The sequence below is a fragment of the Mugil cephalus genome, chromosome 13 (assembly GCF_022458985.1).
Source record: "Mugil cephalus isolate CIBA_MC_2020 chromosome 13, CIBA_Mcephalus_1.1, whole genome shotgun sequence".
Lineage (NCBI taxonomy): Eukaryota > Metazoa > Chordata > Actinopteri > Mugiliformes > Mugilidae > Mugil > Mugil cephalus.
The window spans coordinates 6831994-6848493 of NC_061782.1; the positions used below are offsets into that span (position 1 = coordinate 6831994).

The window sequence follows — 16500 nt, forward strand, 5'->3', positions numbered from 1 at the left end:
CTGATTGGTTCTGAGCTGGTCACGTGTTTCATGGACGCCATGTCTGGTGCATCTAACCAATATTCACCCATAGAGAAGTGGCAATAACAGAGAATAAAATTGGATTTAAAGTTAAAATATGCCACGGTGCTCAGCCCTACGGCTCCAGCACGGGATTAGGAAAACACGGGGGAAACGCCACAATTTCCCCCAGTGAACAAAAACGGAGAAAGATGTGGAAGCAGAAAGACGAACTGGACATCAACTGATTTCTCCGTTGTGTGAGGTAAATGTCAGTGTCTCTCGTTGATGTTTCTTAAGATTTTATGTAGGAAAAATAAAGCTATAACATCATTAAAACGCCCCAAAACACCCAAGGCCGCCTTACAAATGAATGAAGTTAACTAAGCCTTATGCTAGCCTTATGCTAGCTAGTTATCCAGACTAAAGAAAAAGTAGCAGCTAGCGTCATATATAATGTGAAACCTACTGTGAATACTAATGATGATACTAAAATTTAATTTTCATTATTTATGAGTATAATTTTTTGTGAGTAATTTCAAACTTTTAACGGTGATGGATGAACACGGAGACTGAGGAGAATGTAAACATTAGCGATTGGGCTACAAAACATTTTACAGGCTCATTTAAGATATTTAAAGTAAGTAGACACTGGGATATTTAAGTGTTAGCAATATTTTACATATTGACAGACGTTGGCAATAACATTTATAGGCCCTTTAATGGTGAAAATAGACATTTATTTCAACATAGCATATCCGCCCCATAGAGTTACACTGTAGAATCTTCCCTCTGATGTAGCAAACATGGCGCCCATGATTTGAGTTGGCCAGACTCTCTAATATATGGCTCTGGTCACTGTATAGGCTACTCATTGAAATTTACACATTATTTAAAAAAAGAACAAACAAAAAACATTTCCTATAAGGTATCAATGTTGAGTACAAGCTAAAAATTATGTTTGTTTGTCAGTTTCACAAAAGTTGCCGACCCCTAAATGCAAAGTAACGTTTTTAAAATTGGCAGCAAACATACATTGCAGGAAACTGATCTAAAAAGTTCCTTGACTACGCGATGTCAAGAAGGTCATGAATGAAAAGATAGCGTCCCCCCATCTTTTGGGAAATAAAGGACCCAAGCTAAGATGACCTTTGTCGTTTCTGTGCTAAAGGCCAGGGAAGTGTGAGCACCTACACCCGGGAGTGACACATTTCACCGATTACGCCGCGACTGACTTGTCAAGTCGGGTGATAGTCACAGGCGGCAGCAGCCCTCGTAGCGTTGGTGATTAGGTTCGCAACACAAATGCTTGAAGGTACACAGCTTTTCCAATTGTGAAAAGGGAGAAACATTCACGTTTAACACTTGTGTTTATGTGTTTGTTTCTTGCAGCAGAGATGTGACACCATCGCTCAACACTTCTTGGGGTCGTGATGAAGGAACTCTCCGGAGTCGTCACTCTATCAGGTCAGACGCTCCTCTCCAGAACAAACCCTCTGACACTAATGTCGCTCCAGATGTTTTGATCGCAGTTAGTTTACAGCAGTAGTTCACTAGTAAGCCCTAAAACACATTTCAATACACATTAGCTGTCACACTCCGGTAAGGCGATGGCATACTGATAACTGTTCCCGTGTCAGTGTGACAACAAAGGTCAAGGTCTATGATGGAGAAATGCTGAAAGTATTGTCTAATTTTTTTGTGTCATATCAACCACAAAAGGTTACTCTGATGACATTAAGCCGAGCCGACGTCTCTGATTGGCAATTTGAGGCTCATGACCTTTTGTGATGGTACACAGTCGATACTGTACGGAGATGTTTTGATATTACAATGACTGGTTTTTAGTAGATCTCTCATTTGTTGGAGTTATTTTTTTTTTAACATTAAGGTTAGCGAGACATTTCTATTCAAGGCAGCTGAGGTGTGTGATTCACAGGAGCTGCCTCGCTGCTCCCACGGCCGCGTCTTACCTTAGCGGGAGTCGTCGTCGCTGCTCCACTTACGCGAACCCGCCACCAGTTAAAATAGCCTTCGTCAATGAAACACGCGGCAAATTTAGCGGATCACAAAATCCAGTTTGGCTCCTTGGGGGCCGTCAATAAATACGTGAAACTCAATCCATGTACGGTAATGGCACACCTGATGGTTAATCCCTTAAATTTGAATTGATTCCGATAACGGCGCTGTGCAGTCTAAGCCCCTCCATCTGTTTGCAAATAGTTACCCATTTTCAATTATGAATATGTTTAAAACCTCATTCTAATGCCTGCAAAAAAAGGTCACATTCAACGTGGCTTTTCGCTGCAAATATGCTATTTTCCCGTAGAAAGGCCAATTTGATGCTCATCATGTGCCCTGGTGTACCTAAGCGCTGTTTAAAGAACATCAATGCAAAGAGGGATTAAATATTCCTGTATTTTGCTAATCATTTATGAAATGCATAATTATCTCAGCCGCTTGTTGAGTGGATTAGCAATCATTGATTCTCTCTCTCTGTCTCCCTCTCTCAGTATATATATAGTGTCTACCTAACCCTTTCAAACTCCCCAGTAGGAATATTCTGGATAATGTGTATGTATATAGTTGGCAGAGCGGCACCCCGGTTCATATTTCATGCAATGAGAATGACTAATCCATGAAATGTGTGGGTGGGATGATTAACACAGACACCAGCACTGAAAATATGTTTGCTTTGAAAACTCTGAATGTGATACAAACATGAAACTATGAATAATTGGCAGAGAATGGGGGCCTGTGTAGATTTAGAACTCAGAAACGCAGTTTATGACTAATTGTGTTAAGTGAAAATGAAGTGCACTTTTGTTCCAGGGATAATTAGCTTTTTAAATGTTGCGAGGGGTGATTGTGGAGGCTCTCCTGGGCTCCGCTGCTTTTGGAGGAGCCCTCTAGCTCTCCCACGGGGTAGCGGCGCTTGTTACACGCAGCCCGAAGGCCAGAGGAGAGAGGAGCGAAGGCAACACTTGTTAAAGGAAAAAAAAAAAACAAAAAACAAATAAGAAGAAGCAGCTCTTACTGTTAGACGAAGTTGTTATTTTAGCTGAAAGGTCACGGAATCGTTTTTTAGACTCAACCACTTTTTCGAAGAATTCATTCAAGTCCTTTCTCGGCTGCTTTGCTTTACTCTCGTTTTACACCTTCGGTACATTTCGTTAATGATCGCACAATTTTGGAAATTTCCAGCTCTGGATAACGCCGGCTTGTTTGTTGTCAGGACTGTTAGTAGAAAGAATGTGCATCTCTCCTAATTATAGCAACAACAATTTATGAGAAACTTTTAAAGAAGTCACGGATGTATTTTATTGTTTGCAATGCCCCCACAGCCTCATACTGTACCTCACACTCCTAAACCTTCTCCCTGTCAACGTAGTTTTTTTTGTATTGTAAACATATTGACTCGTTAAACTATTCATTTTGCAGTTTTTATCATAAGTTTTGTTCATATAATACAGGCCAAAAGTTAGGAAGTAACATCAAATTTGTACGTAATAGATCATAGTTTCATCAGTGTATCAAAATAAACATGATTATTATATAAAGAGTAACATATCAGAAGAGTTTTTCTTGCCTAGAATTTACTTTCTCCATAGTAACATCCTCTGGCTTTAACATCAGTATATCCACAAGGAACATTTGTATGCAAACTCTCAAAGAGTTAAAGTAAAAATAATGCAAACTGATTTGTTGCGACTCTTGCAAATCTTCTCGACCCTAAAACTAAGCCCTTCTTTTCTTTTGCTGACATTTATTCAGCACCGGTCTGGTAACATTAATGTACACCTAAAGGTAAATTGAGGAAAATGGTTCACAGCAATGGCAAGCAAGCGAAGTCTGATCGTGCCGTAAATACATCCCAAAACACACAGAACTTACAGCTGGTTTTTAATAAAAAGACATTGTGAACAGAAACTTGAAGTTGGTTTCTAAACTTTTGACCTTTTCACATTTTAAAGTGCTGATTATAGCATTATTGTGTCATTTTCCAAGGTTTATATCTGAAATATCTGGTCCAGGTCTGGCATGCTACCCAGTAGTAGTAGTATTAGTAGTATTAGTAGTAGTAGTAGTAGTAGTAGTAGTAGTAGTAGTAGTGGATAATTACAAGCACTTATTGAAAACGCTGTTAAACGTAACTGAAATGTATTCACACAGAAGCGGGACGTTTAGCTTCGGAGGAGGAGGGTTTAGGACAAAATAGGTGGTGTTGGTGGCGGTTGTGTGTGTGTGTGTGTGTGTGTGTGTGTGTGTGTGTGTGTGTGTGTTGGGGGTGGGGTGGGGGGGGACAGGGAGAGTAATTACTTGATCTAAAGGCCACAAACAGAGCTCCTGCTGTCGTTGAAAAATCAAATCTGTCAGCAATTAGAAGGAGGCCAAGCGGCACTTGTCAGCGGACAATGGGGCAAGAGGAGAGGGGGATAGCAATTATTAGAGCTGATAGAGTACCTTTATTTATCTAAACAGCAGGTTAGTTGCCCAATCTCCTTCTTTGTCACTTGTTGCTTATGTGAAAGGGGCACCACTTAATCCGAATAGTGTTCCTTGTGGCAAACCAATGGGTATTATACCCGGGCCAAGAGCTGCAGAGAGCCGCTTTTCAGCATAGGAAAGAATAATCCAGGGGTTGATCTCATGCTCTTGCAATGCTTCCTTTGCTCAAAGCGCTGATCAGGATCCTTCACGTTTGAAGCTATTTATTAGAAGTTTAGGGAGGTGGGGGGCGGTGGTGGCGGAGGGGGTCACTCGTCTAAAACTTGTAGTCATTATCAAAGACTTCTGCTCCTTCAAGGGGCAAAAGCCCAGAGGGTCTCATGGAAGGGATTTGAGATGTGTGTGTGGGGCTTATTTTCATTTAAACTGCAAATACGGTCCGCGGCGTAAACTCTGCGGTTCTCACAGAACGCACGACGGCGTCGTGTAAACTAGAGAACGCGGCCCTTTGTCGGGTCAATGAAAGACGTGCAGAAATGTTATTAAACGGCGGCTCGGGAGGGAATATTTTGGAAGCAAAGGGCTCCTATTAGTGGTCGCTTAGAATGTAAACTTCTCAATTAGCGTAAGATCAACATTTAATACTTTATAATTTGCGAGGAAAAACTCACAAGTTCTCACCTGAGGTTTGGAAACGCTGGAAAAAAACGTGTTGAGCCAGTTTGACTACAACTGAATTTAATGATGCAAATATCGCGGACACCGGGTTTAGTCTCGGCCACCGCGGCGCATTGAACAGCACGCGCAGTGTTTGGGAACAGCGCGTCCCTTCATTGATGTTTGTTTATTGTGCGCGGTCCCTCAAAATACGCCCAAAAAACATGTAAAGTTCCTCACACTCGATAGAGTCCGCAGAACCATTTTCATCAGAGCTTTGTCGCAGCCGTGCACTTAGACTAAATTAACATTGTAATGTTTTTCATTACGTCTGTTAAAAGGTGAAATGTGTTTGCGCGGTTAATTGCATCAGTATCTCTCAGGTGCAGAATGCAGAGGCTTTTTTTTTTTTTTTTTTTTTTTCCTCGGTTTACACCAAGCAGAGAGAGTAATTTCTAATGTTTGACATAGTCAGCAGTACCTCAAGAAAGGAAAATGGGTTGAAGTCGCTGTAAATTACCGGATAAATTGTTAAGTTTATGGAAGGATCTCACAGCGGAGCTTAAACTATGCAGTTTGCTGATGCTGACGTGAATTCATTCCATTAATGACGTGCGCGTGCTCGTATCGCTTTTCCAGCCACGGAAGTTAACATCCACTCAAACGTGCGGTATCTCATAATGTGGCCGATAGCTCTTGTGCTGACACAGGCTAATTTCCTCAAACATTCTTAACTGGGTTAGAAAATTAATATCAACTTCCCTCTCTCTCTCTCTCTCAATGCGCTGTTGTTCAATTAAAATTGCGAATTGGAAAATTTTATTAACGATGTTTCGGTGAACTTCGAGAATAACAAGAAAGTTTATTTGAAGAAGTGTTTTTTTCTTTTTGAGAAAGGAGGTTATAGTCTCTGGATAAAAAAAAAGTCTGAAAATGCCCTTGATATATTGAATATAAATTAATATAAATATTTTCCCGCTTGCCTATATGAGGCGTCTGAAGAGCTGTGATACGTTTGGGCTGAATTACAGCGGAGTTATTGCTTTGCGTTGGTGATCGTTGCCTCCTCGCTCCACGCAGACGTCCCTTCTCACTTCTGGCGCTTCGCTCGCAGAGAGGAGGATATTTGTGGCGATGCAGTTCAATTGTCAACGAAGTATGCGGCGTGTAGTAAAGCGGTGTCTTAAATATTCCTGTATATATGGGATCCAGATGTGAGAAATATGAAATGCCGTAAATCACACGGGGGGCTGATTAAGTCTCTACGTTCGGCCATTGAAAATGCATAAGTACATCACTCACGGCTCAAAGTAGATTTTCTAAAGATTACAAGGATGCATATTTTTCTAAATGGTGGCAGGTTTTTTTAATGTGGTTTTGCAGTAGGGCCGCGATGGCAGAACGAGCAAGAGGGATCCATAAACTGGAGACACCGACGGCCGATGCTTTAAGCCGACGTTTAGGTATTTGCCTGTTCCTCACACATACAAACATGTGCTGCTGAGATGCGTTGCTTGACGGAGCATGTGAAGAACTCATTTGTGCTTAAACTTTAAAAAAAACCTATTCACGTGGATTTGGGAGTTTCAGTGAAGTGATGGACTGTGTTCTCATTTTTTAAATTTTTTTTTTATTAGTATAAATCTAATACTTTTTCCACCTTAATTTGAAGAAACATTTGTCCCGATTGGAGTCGAGGAGGAAAAAAGCGGCGGCCGCGAGGAGCACACCAAGAACATTGTTTCTTTTCTCCGAGATGCTTTCACAGCTTAAACAAATTTAATAAGACTTCTTTTGACTGACAGGAGAGCGCTCTCCCACAATGTCTTCTTTTTGCTCTCGCATTCCTCGTAAGCAGCTGTGCGCCGTTTTTGAATGAGATGAAGGCTGAAAAATCTGCGCTGCAGACACACACACACACACACACACACTCAACTCGCACTATCGACCTGGAACAAGTGAGACTTTTATGCGAGTCTGCGCAGGCCTCAATGTGCGACTCATGACACATTTCAGAGGAGTTGCTCTGCATCACTGAGAGTTGGCTAAATTCAGCCTGTGTACCGGACGAGCTCGTATCACAGCGGCCGTCATTAGCCGGCGTTTTCCGGGGGGGGAGAGGGTCAGAAATGCTTAAGACGTTTAAATCAATCAATGACGCTTTCATTCAGAATCCGCCGGAGTTTTGCTCGGATGCATTTCTTGCGACTGCTGCACGGGAAGTGATGTGTATAGTATATTTCCTAAAGTAGCGCTCAACAGAGGAAAAAAAAAGTTGTTGTGCATAATAAATGTGCCACCTAGAAAGTCGAAAAGTGAAGGAAAAGAAAGCGCACCGCCGCCCGTATAACGTCTGCGTTCGCTCGAGGCGCGTTAGCGGGCGGCAACAATGGGCAGACGCTAAAAAAGAAATCGTGCTTTCCAGCTTCTCCAGCGTGCTAGTTTTGTTCGTCAGGTTTCCCGGCCTCACTGAGTCAGAGGAGGCACAGTGGAGGTCTGTGCAGGTGGCACGGCTGCAGAGCCCGGCGGGGGTTTTCTGCTCCCTCCCCCTCCTTCTCCACAGGTGCTTATTAGCACATATGAGCTGCCACATGTTCCCAGCCCTGGCCGCCGCCCGAGGGGGTGCAAAATCAGTCTTCTCCCATAATCTCCACAGCCTGGACCGGGCCCTCGCTTCAACCTAACGGGGCCACATGGCGTTTATGAAGCACAGCACAACACTCCACAGCACTCACAGCACAGCACTCCCGCTCCCCCCCCCCCCTTTTCTTTTTCTTTTTTTTTTTTTTTCAAAGATTTTTCTTCCGTGAACCGCTGGATAACCTTTGCAAGCGTCTCCCCATTTATTTCCATATTCCAAGTTTAAGGTCAGGATGAAAAGTGATACTCGTGCAGATAATAAATACGCGTAGGAGATCCTGTATCTGCTTTTCAAAGGGGGCGAGGAGTAATTCAGTTGCAGACTTATTGTTGCGAATGTTTCGCCCTAACAGATATCAAACAGCTCCGAACTTGGCCAGCGGTTGAAATGTTTTGCACCTGGTCGGCATGACAGAAACCCATTGTCATCTTAACAGCAAGCCCCCCACCCCCCACAACCCCTTCGCTCTGTGAGACATGTGAATGGTTACGCTGTGTGTGTGTGTGTGTGTGTGAGGGCAAAAGGGGGGGGGGGCTGGATGGGAGCTATCGCGTTTGAAGTGGGCATATGGTCGTCGCATTTGCATTTAATGCCCTTCAGATTACTTGTTTTAACTCGCGCTAAACACCTCACTCGGTTGGGGCTAATTTGATGAGGTCATGGTGTGACCCCGTGACCCGCTCTCTCTCTCCCTCCGTGTTCTCTAAGTGAAACCAGCTGAGTCACAGAGCGGGAAGAAAGGTGGAGGGTGGAGGGTGGAGGGTCCGCTCGCTCGCCCGCCGTGGACGTGGACCGGGCCCCCGACACTTCCACCCCCCCCCCCCCCCCCCCCCCCCCCCCGATCGTCACGGGTGCTCGGCAAAGGCTTCGCAGCTCCTCTCCCGAAGCGAAGCGTCCAGTCAAAACACATTCAACAGACCCGGAAAGAATAACAAATGCTTCTTATCGCGCCGCTCTCCACTTTGAAGACGTTTGCAAGGGAAGATTGCGCCAATATACATTCGGCCAAACATGCGTGTTTGTGCGCGCTCGACCCCCGCGGGACCCCTAATAAGACGTTTATTTTCCTTTTGCGTCGCCGCACTTTCTTATGTTTCAGGATCTTAACGAGATTCGGCCGCGTCTTTTTCTAACGCGATTAAGGAAACGGGATATTTTCTGTGCCATTTAATGTCATTTTTTTTAATATATATTTTTCAGCGTTTTTTAAAAAATAAGCCACGGGTTTTCCACAGACCTGCACATGAAAAACACATATGCACACATTCAGGCGCACACACACACACACTCCTCTCGACATGAAAGGCCGTCCAAAGGAATAGTAAAAGCCCCTCTTATGGAATGTTAGTGAGGCCTGTTGAAGTGCTGATCCACAGCGGCAAATCGGCTCTTTTCTGTCGCCGCAGACTCGAGTGTTGTCCGGGCTCCCGGAGAATAGTCCCGTATGGTCTGAGGGGCTACATTTTCCTAACCTCCAAGGCCACCGCCGCGAAGGCGCCTCAAGAGAGCCTCTTTCGTGTCAAAGGGGGGGGAAAAGCCATTCAACTCGAGAACGGCCTCTGGCTTTTGATCAGTTCACAAGTTACAGTTTTGCAAAGGGGGGGGGTGGGGGGGCTTTTTTCATGCAAATGGGAAAAATCTTCAAACACTGTGCGGAAATACATCTCTTTCGGATGTACCTTAATAGGTAGCGCTTTTAACATGGGAACTTTCACAGCCAAGGACTTGCTTGAAAGCCTCCTCTCGAGTAGTGAAAAGCGCGCTCGTCGCCCAGGTGTAGATGGTCCCCTTTAAGAGCGTCTCCCTCCGTCCCGAGTTCCCTGCAGCCGGCGGCTTTTGTGCGTTCGCCGGAGACCACATTGACTCCCAATTAAGGGATTAGGATAAAGATTATCGGAACCATTTTCAAAACACATAACGTTTACTGGCTTTCCCACAGCACTTTTGGATCGCCACTCTTGTTTTGGCACACTTTGACTTTATTGTCGCAGAAGGAGCAGCTGTTTTCTGGGCCCGAAAGCGTTATTAAAAAACTGTTTCTCTAACGCGCGGAGCATCCAGGATAAACTGTTTTCGTTCCGTTTGGACAAAAATTAGCTTTTCGCCGGGTTGTGTTTGTGCATAAATTATACGTTCCCCCCCCCTTTAAGCTGTTAAACGCCGTATATATATATTCCTAATTCGAGAGGAGACCTGCGACGCTGAGGTCGCGTCAGTGCAGCGAGACGGGGTTCAGATTCAAAGGTGTTGGAATGTCAGGTTTTATTTTGGGTGCGCGCTCCGTGTTTCACGTGTTTCTCTTGGCGCTGTGGAACTGCCCATTATGCTCCTATTAAAGTTCATGTTGCTGGAATATTGGGAAGTAGGAGGAGGAGGAGGAGGAGGAGGAGGTGGTGAAGTGGGGGGGTGAACCAAACTCTCTTCAAGGTCATGTTCCATTGGAAAGAGCCAACAATGCCAGCGCTAATCCCTCCTCCTCCTCCTCCTCCTCCACCGCGCTCTGACCCCATCCCATGGCTTGTAGGACTCTGCGGTGGGAGAGGACTAGAGGCCCTGCTTGTTCCTACGCTCAGCCCGGCATTAGTCAGCCCAGAGCTCCTGGATTATCTGCCAATTAGCACCAATTGTGCCGGACGGCATTAATGTAATGTTCTATATTTTTTTTTTTTTTTTTTTTTTTTTTATACCGTTTAATTTTTTTCCTCTTCCCCTCCTTCTTCTTTCCGGGGCCTAATCAAGATTGTCAGCGCTCTCTCTCACTGGCTTTTTTCTCATTTAAAATAAAAGAGTTGGGGTTTAATTTGGCATTAAGCGGCGTACAATGTGCCTTGCCAGCAAGAGCGCTCGTTGGAGGGAGAGGGTGTTAGCAGTGGGGGGAAAAAAAAAAAAACGAGGGGAGAGAGAGAGAAAGAAAGAGGGGGAGAAAATCATTTTATGGGGAGATACTGTGAAGGACTTGTTTGAACAGGGGCGTGAGCCTCAGTGTCCTGCTACATTAGCGGGGAAGTCAGCTTTGTGGCGGAATAACGTGTTGCCTCACCATTGTGCCCCCTACGGTGGAAGGGTTTGGTGAGTTTGGATTAGGAGACTCCATTACATTACCCTAATAACTGGATAAAGCCGCCTCATCCAGTGCAACTGATCCTCAAGTATTAGCGCTCATGGCTCGTTACAGCGTTTCAGCAGCTGATCTGCAGACAGTTGATTTCTCATTATAACGCGCAGATGCACGATGGTGTCTGAGCACGCCGTGGTGTGCGACGTTCCTTCAAAGCGAAATGTGTGTGGTTTTTTTCTTTTTTTTTTTTCATTTTATTTTATAACAGAATACCAAGAGAGCTATTACATTTAGTTTCCAACGGTTTCCAGAGTGGCGCGGCAATAAACAAACCTTCAATTTAAGAGGCTAAATGATAATCTTTAGTCTGCTATGAGGGAATTTCCACCGAGATGAGTTTCATCACGGTGAAAAATGTTTCATACTTTGCACATAATTGACTGTAGCGCCTATAAAAGTGGCTCATCATTATAAAGCACGGCAGTTTCTCACAGTTTAATTACACATCAGTTGCAGGTGTTAGGGCACGTCAGACGCTTGATTATGAGACTTGTAGTGTATTTTTACAGCGATCCGTTTTTTTTTTTTTTGCAGTTCATCTCGTATAAAGCCGGGTTGTTTTCATAGAGAAAGAGCGGAAGAAAAGACGAGCAGAAAAATGGAGAAAAAGCGAGGAAACGAGGCGGCAAACCGGAGCGCTGAAAGCGATGAGGAAATTTTTATTAAAATGCTAAATTTTTGTCATTTTAGATCAAAGTGAATTGATGGAGAATGACCTTCATTACAACGTTTGAACATATAAAAAAAAAAAAAAAAAAAAAAAGCGGCGGCATGAGAATGTGGCAGAGGAGCGAGCAGATTACACATAAAGCCCGGCTTCTTTGATGTTAACTGTCCGGCCCAATTAAGCCCGGGGACATGTGTGAATCTCCTGACGCTTTCATGGGTGGATTCAGGTGGACTGTCTGTGTGCTGCAACCACGCACCAACCTACCCCAGAAATTGCATGTAAATTAAATTATATATTTTATTATTACTATTATTTTCATCATTAAAAGTAGCTCCAAAAAATTTAAAGTGATCAACGCTCGATCGGCTTTTATAAATACGAGCTAAAAGCGTTAAGCGCTGTGAATGAATTGCGTTAAATCTGCTTACATATAGTGCGTCCAGAAGGTCTGGCTGCTGTATTGGAGGAGCTCAGGTGAGGCCAGAGGCCACTGGTCATTAGCGATCCAGCTTCCCTTCATAGTGTTAATATGGGGTCAGGCTTGTGGACTAGAAATCCGCAACCGCAGCTGGCGCATTCAGCATCTCCACGGCTGCTGTTTTCACTAGCTCGACGTGAAAACAATCCGCCCGCTGTTCCCCCCGGTCCGCCCGGGCTGACCTTGCCCTTGGGCCACACCACCGTACACCACCCCAGCTGTTGTCACTCTGGAAACCCGCAAGAAAAAAAAAAAAAAAAAAAAAAGGGCCCTTCTGCTGCCTGGCCTAAACCCTCCTCGGCTCCTCGGGACCCCGCTCCTTTGCTGTGGGCCCTTCCTGCAGGTGTGCTGAGGTCCCTGCCTCCCCCCTGTTTGATTACGGCGCAGGCCAAACACCAGGGCTCTCCTCCGCCCCGGTCCTGCGGGTTTGGTTCAGGGCCTCCAAATGCCTTTTAGATCCCTAATCCTAAACACTTAAGCCCTTCCTGATGGGTTCAGCTCCAGGTCCCGGCGATTTAACCAATCCAAATAGCGAGAGCACTGAGGGGTCGAGTTCGGCCCGAGTTGCCTTTTGGCCTTTTTTTTTTTCTTTCTTTCTTTAAAATCAGTGCGTTAACTCTTTCCCACTGATTGAACATCTACACACGCAGTTGTGAAAACACCCAACCGCCATTATTATTATATTTGCAACGCTACTTCCAGTGATTGAGTCTTCACAAAACACGTCTTCGTTCTCTGAATCGGCCTCTTTCATTCAACCGGAGTCGCTTTAGAGCGCAAACACAGATGAAACCGCTTTTCGCAGCGAGTCTCAAAAAAAAAAAAAAAAAAAAAAAAAAAAAGACTCGGAGCGTTTCCGAGATCGGGCGGATTCTGAGAGGATGTTGACGGATCCTGAGAAGAATCTGCGTCCAGGTACAGTTGGGGGCACATACACGGCCCCCGTTTCTACATACGTTGTGTTTAATCCGTCCCGTTTTTTCCTCGTGCTTTTTTTAAAATAAACAGCCGCCGTCCAGCCCCTCCACCTGTTTTCAGGGGCGCTTGAGAAATGGACTTTTCCTGAAAAGTCTGCGACCTCTGACCCCTTCGCAGAGCAGGAAGGGGGCTGCCAGCAGGCAAATGCCCTCCTGTGTGGCCAACTGCCATTTAACCCCGTAATTGTTACAAGGCAGCTCCTGGCCGTCCCCAAACTCGGTTTCCGGAAATCGCCCTTAAACAATCAAATAAACGCACATGCAGGGAATTTGCTGTGCCCAGGGCATCAGGCTGGAGCTTGTGAAGCGGTGATTATGCATTCGCTGCTTGGACCTGACACCTTTTGGAAAACACTGAGGAAATGTGTCTTAGTTGGAAATATAATTTAACTTTTTTTTTTCGACAAAAGATTTTACAACGTGGTTGCATGTCATGAAAAAGACCAGAAGGTTATAGCGCGGTCGCCTTATTCGTGCAAAACCTACTATAATAACGCATTTCTTAATTGAAACAAGTGATCAAAAAATAAATAAATAAATAACTAAATCCACCAATTTACCAGTTAAGATCGTTCCATTTTTTTGTTTGCTGCTGAATCACAGTCGGCCTCAGGCTGTGTTGTAGATACTGTATCCACTTTACCTTTATCATGCACTGCTCTGGCCCATCAGGCTTTCTATGTGGTTGGCTGCACTTGGTTATTTTTTCCATCCCTGCACATTTGCTTTTTTTTTTTTTTTTTGCTCGCCGCTCACCTCCAGACTCGGGCTTAGAGTGTTTCCCCCAAGCAGCCCTTTCTGATAGCGGCGCGCTCGGTGATTGCTTCCCAGGATCAGAGCGGCGCGCGGCGCGAAGCAGGCGGCTCAGCGCACCACACACATGCTGCGAGATCAAAGGTCATTCTTGGAAGCCCGGGATTATGGGGGAGGTAAAATTATATTTTTTATCCTTTCCGCTTTTGTTTTTGATCGCCCTATCTGACCCGCCTCAACCCTGCGAGCTCCCACACCGGCCTCTCGAGCGGGCGCGGCCCCCCTCGCGCCCGCTCAGGTGTTAGTTTTCAAGAGAGGGGGCGCTCCGGGGAGGGCGAAAAGGAGGGTTTGAGGTTCGCTAATGTAGAAAAACAACAGACAGATTGGATGCAACCTTGAGCGGCGGGGGCTTTGGAAAGAGCTCTTAAGAGACTCCCAAGGTCAGTGGATGTGGGAACCCGCTGCCGTCTCCCGGGTCCGACGGAAATAGTGACCGAATCAAAGACGGCTCATGAGTGATACGTTTCGCTGAGGTCACGTCTATTTATTACCGCGGCGGGGGGAGTATCACATGTACAGCCGGTCTGCAAGCGGACGGTGGTGACACCTGATGTGTGCCGTCGGCAGGTGTGAATGATGGTAATCGTGAAAGTTATTATCTAAACGGCTGCAACTTATAGTCTGTACTCCTTCATATGTGTGTGTGTGTGTAGGTGTTTCATTTTGGTATCAGTAAACAGGACCTGCTCCTCCTCCTCTAACTTCTAACTACACAGAGCTCCCAATTCATTTGTGTGGCGCCGGGTGTGAAATTAACACAGAAAGCCCCTGCATTGTATTAATGTCAAAAATTGTTCAAATTTGTAAACAAATAAAGCAAATACACAGTGAGAGTGTGTCATTGACTTAGTCTTGTAATTTCAAGGCTATTGTAATAAATGTCATGGTGTTTTCCACCATTGTAAGCGCACCTAACATCAAACACACACAAAAAAAAGAGAGAGTGTGTATTGTAGTTATTAAATCATAAAAATATATATATATATGTGTGTGTACACGAGCCTATGTGTCATAGTGTGTCCCGGGGGCATATTTGTTTTGTAAATATTTTTTAAATGCGTCTGCGGCGCCGCGTGTTTTCATTCATCTAGCAGAATTAATTGCGATGTTTAGCAAATGCAGGGTTTTAATGTTCGCCACACACTATTTAAATATATTTATTCGAGTTGAACAACTACTGTAAAAGTGTTGGGGTGAACAAGAAGTGAGCAGTGAAAGTACTTTTATTTCATTTATTATTTATTTTTTGCTGGTTTTCCGGCGCATTTAGAATTAAAATGAATTATGCAGAAAAATTGAAAGTGCAAAAATAATGTCTGCAGTTTTACAATTTGCAATTTAGTGACTATTGGTTTAGTTATTTATTTCTTTTTATATTACGCATCTGTAGCAAATAATCAGGAATAGGAACACATAAAATAAAAAGTGATTTAAACTGATTATTTTAATGAATAAGTAGCTTCAATAAAGTTTCAATTTGCCTTTAAATGTACTTTTTTTCTTTTAAGAAAAACTCTTCTTTCAAGGTGTTTTCTTTGTGACGTGTAAAATACTAATGCAGAAGATTTGTGTCAAAGATATAAAAAAAATAACTTCAATTTAAATTTGAGACGGTCGCGTGATTAAAAAAAAGATACAGTCGGTTTTAGCTGAGGGAACTGGAAACAGCTGTATTCAAGAGAAGTATACTTCGCATTCATATTCATTATATATCATTTCACCACCAATTCACTAGCAAATACAGTAAAATAAAGTACTATTAAGACATTTTATTTATTTATTTTTTTTACTGTAGTCCCTTCGTTCTGAACGAGCAGAGGATGAAGAGGCCTCGCGCGGTAGCGAGGGGAGAGGAAGATGCCGTCCCTCCGCGAGATTCAAAACGCTCTGACAGAGTGGGAGAGGACCATTAAGTGGTGTGTTATTTACACATCATAAGCCAGTCTATTATATTGACATCCAGACGACCCGGTCCTCCGCTGCTCCGTGCGCGGCCGGCGAACGGCCTCGCTCTCTGTTTGCTCTCAACACCCGCATGCTGATTGGGTGATTTTCCTGATATGACATTCCAATGGTCTGGACTATGTACAAGATCCTTTCGTCTGAAAATGGTCCGAAAGCATTCATTACCCGCCGAGAAATGAGACAAAAGGTCAAGAAAGCGATGTGACGGGGTGGAGCCACGCGAAGTAGAGGTGGGGTTTACAATCCAATTGGGGATTAAGTTATCTCTTATATCTCTTACTTACAATAAATCCACACGTCTCCATCAGAAATGTCTTGTTTAAACTGTAGACGAGCGTGAAGCAAATGTTTGACTTTATTTAAAATTCATTGTTCAGTATTACGTTGCCCGGCCGGGGTGAGCCCTGAGATTGCGAGAGGTGAGCAGACAGCCTGTGTATTTTTTTTTTATTCTGATCCAGGAATTGCAGAATTGCCATCCGGTTGTTGTCCTCCGCACCATTCTGCCATTTACCGAAGGCATCAAAATATTTGACATCCTATAATGGGATCGCATCCAGAGCAATTCCTGTAACTACTGTTGACATAGGTGCCCCAAGTAAAATAAATCTATTTTGGCCATTGATGTGAATGAACTCTCTGTGAACCATTTAAAGCATTAATGCAGATAAAGAGGAATAGATTCCCCTCACTGAGATCATTAGAATACGACCAGCACAGCGTTATTATTAC

General features: G+C 44.1%; 1 long non-coding RNA gene across 1 annotated transcript; it reads left to right on the forward strand.

Annotated features, from left to right (window-relative positions):
* The first annotated feature begins 58 nt into the window (after positions 1 to 58).
* LOC125019151 lies at positions 59 to 16351 on the forward strand. Its single transcript, XR_007114035.1, has 3 exons — positions 59 to 265; positions 1393 to 1467; positions 15599 to 16351. It is a non-coding gene; the product is annotated as an uncharacterized LOC125019151 (long non-coding RNA).
* The last annotated feature ends 149 nt before the right edge of the window (positions 16352 to 16500 follow it).